The following is a 3,422-nucleotide window of genomic DNA, read 5'->3' as shown; positions in this document are numbered from 1 at the left end:
GGGAAGTCGTGTTATGGAAAGAATTTTATGGGGTTGATGTTATTGCATGTGATACTTCATGCTTGCCATGGTACATGAACCGCAAGTCACCAGAGAGCCTCGTGAAATTATCAACCATCCATCTCACCTTCTTTGCGTTTACCTTTCATCTACCATGAGCATGTCTAAACCCATGAGTTCACCTTCTTTCTTTGCATTCCTAGCCTCCCCAACAGGAGAAATCGCACCTCGACTGGTTAGGACAACATTCGGCTTTCAATTCAGTTAGAAGTAGGTCACTGTGGCCATTGAAGATAGCTGAACTGCAGAGAGAGGATGCAAAAACAAAATCGATAAGAAGAGAGAATGTGAAATGATTTGATGAGATTTGTGATTTTTAGTGAATCCAACTATGGTATTTATAGTTATAGGTGTAGTTTTCAGACGTTTCCATGGTGGTGTGAGTGAACTAATGAATGCGAGAGAGTGGAAGAAGTGATGAGAACGACATTAATGAGATCATTATAGTGGTTGACTGAATTCAGGGAGAAGGCATTATGTAAACCAAAAACAGTTTTTGTTGGATAATTTGTTCCGACCATACATGATCGAAGAAGAAATACTTATGGGTCGAAATTCTGGAATAATGATAGGCCCAAACAAATAAATCAAATGTAACATGAGGCTTTCGTAAGTAGACAACCCATTTTTCAAAAACAAAGAGTGAGGAAACATCGCCACATATCACATTTTGGAATAGCCTTCGCTGAAGTGGCGTATTATAGAGCGTTTCTAGTCAGTTTTATTAGTATAGATATATATATTTTAAAACGGCCTTAATTATTAAGAAGTAGAAGACAGTTTGTTCCCCACTTAAACCTCCCTGAATCACACCCTCGTCCTATGCAACTCTAGCGCGCATGTCCCCTTGTGCTGGAATGGTATCGGAAAGAGTCGATGGTGTAGAGGAAGTAACAAGATAAGTTCCAAGAGAATGGATCACATCGCTTGTACTTCCATGGAATCCACGTCCACTTAACATGTCTAAGTTGATTTGTAATTGTTGAAAATATAGGTCACACCTTTACGTTTCATGGGCTTTAATTCTTCTTTAAATACATATGTGGGCTATAAATCAACCAAAAAATCTCGTCAATGTAGTTAGAGTATTTGCCCGATCCAATAAACTTGAAATGGACAAAAAGCCTTTTAGTGTTCTGTTCTCTCCTATTCCGCAGCAACGACTCGACGGCCTCACTCTCTCCCCTCCTGTCGTCAGCCACCAGCACCGGTACTCATCAGACCGATCTAGGATTTTGTATCGCACGGCAGCGTTATGAGAGAGGTACATATATACACATTCCACCTCTAAACCGGTTATAACCAGGACTTCTCTCTAACCGGGTTCATATTTGCAGGAAGCCATCCGATGAATTCTCGAGGGCAGTTGACCAAGACATTGCAGATTTCACCATCAATATTATTGCAAAGCCTTTGACGATGGCATTACTTGGAGAAGGTAAAGAAAAAGAAAAAAATCACATTTTTTTTTTCATTTTAATAACAAGGCTGATTTGATCCAAGTTGCTTATTATATCATGTGTTGATTTTGGTTGCAGGGTTGAATGTTCCAAGATGCGACTCCGTAAGCAGTAGATTTTCTTGAAGCTGCTCAAAGCAAAAGATCTTACGAAAAGAGTAAAATAAAAAGAAAGCCTTTTTAGGATAATCCAACCAAAATATTCATTTATTTTTGGTTTCATCTCAAAGTTACTGAAGTCTGACCCAACTTTTTTTCGTAATTATAATGATGATTGATACGTTTACCAACTTTTTACTCTCTTTCTCAACAGCTTCGGTTTTTATTTTATTTCCTGTTGTAGAATGTTGAGAAATTCAGTGTGATTGTATGGTTGTTTTAGCGTTAACAGATTGCGCTTTTTATGTTGTTACTCCTTAGTGCTAGAATATTACCAATCAGATAAAACTTTATTTTCTTTTATTTACTCACTCACTGTTGAAACAAAGGAAAAGATACACTAAATATTACTCTATGTTATGAAAGTCAGACATTTCCAACGCCGAAAATGTTGAAATAATTAAAGATGTGGGTCCCACTGTCACTATTTGCACAGTAATTTTTCTTCTATAAATACGGAGTTTTCGATCATTTGTAAAAACACGATTACACCATCCCTTCTCCTTTAATAACACATCCTCTCTTCTTATCAGTGTTATCTTCTTCGTACGGGTATAAAATTTTGCCCTTATTTAAATTCCTGCGATATAATAAAATTTCAGTTCTTTTATAACACGTTATCAGCACGATCACTCTGCGATTCGGTAAAATTTATTTAAATGGATCAGAATGGTAATGAAGCAAAATCCAAGAAACGGATTCGTGAAATATGCATACCAGATAGTGGAACAACGCACACTATTCTGAGACAAAAGAGATATTTCTCTGATATAAAACCAACAAGAATTGTCGTCAATACAATATCAGGTCCTGCAAACGTGATTGAAGGAACTGGTAAAGCAAACTTTACTTTACCGAATGGAACAAAATTTTCCATAAATAATGCTCTATATTCTCCAAGTTCTAAAAGCAATTTGTTGAGTTTTAAAGACATATATCTTCACGGATATGATACTCAGTCTGCAACTGAGGATGGAAAGAAATACATGTATGTAACTTCTGAGAAATGTGGCAGAAAACACATATTGGAAAAGTTTCCAGAGCTTCCTTCGGGGTTACATCATACTTATATCGATGAGATCGAATCAAATCTTGTAGTAGAACGGAACCCAGAAGAGTTCACGTTATGGCATGATCGCCTTGGCCACCCAGGAACTACAATGATGCGTAAAATCATAGAAAGTTCACATGGTCATCCACTGAAAATCCAGGAGATTTCTCAAGGGAATAAAATGACATGTGTTGCATGTTCTCTAGGAAAATTGATCGTAAGGCCATCGCCAACCAAAATCGATAAAGAATCACCAAAGTTCCTTGAAAGAATTCAAGGCGATATATGTGGACCTATACACCCACCTTGTGGACCATTCCACTATTTTATGGTATTAATTGACGCATCCAGTAGATGGTCACACATTTGTCTATTATCATCTCGAAATGTGGCATTTGCGAGATTTCTAACTCAGATAATCAAACTGCGAGCACAGTTTCCTGATTATACTATTAAAAGAGTTAGACTAGACAACGCTGGTGAATTCACATCCCAAGCATGCAATGACTATTGTATGGTAATGGGAATTGAAGTTGAACATTCGGTTGCTCATGTTCATACGCAAAATGGTTTGGCTGAATCTTTAATTAAGCGTCTGCAATTGATTGCAAGACCATTGATCATGAGATCAAAACTTCCAACCTCTGTATGGGGACATGCCATTTTGCATGCAGAAGCACTCATTCGGATCAG

General features: G+C 37.5%; 1 long non-coding RNA gene across 1 annotated transcript; it reads left to right on the top strand.

Annotated features, from left to right (window-relative positions):
• On the top strand, nt 1-1,689 carry LOC106428935. The gene is made up of 3 exons (XR_001285726.3): nt 1-1,324; nt 1,398-1,498; nt 1,599-1,689. It is a non-coding gene; the product is annotated as an uncharacterized LOC106428935 (long non-coding RNA).
• Nucleotides 1,690-3,422: the final 1,733 nt, after the last annotated feature.

The sequence above is a fragment of the Brassica napus genome, chromosome C1 (assembly GCF_020379485.1).
Source record: "Brassica napus cultivar Da-Ae chromosome C1, Da-Ae, whole genome shotgun sequence".
NCBI classification, from domain to species: Eukaryota; Viridiplantae; Streptophyta; class Magnoliopsida; order Brassicales; family Brassicaceae; genus Brassica; species Brassica napus.
Note: the sequence above shows the minus strand (reverse complement) of the source record. Positions and strands in the feature narration are given on the sequence as shown.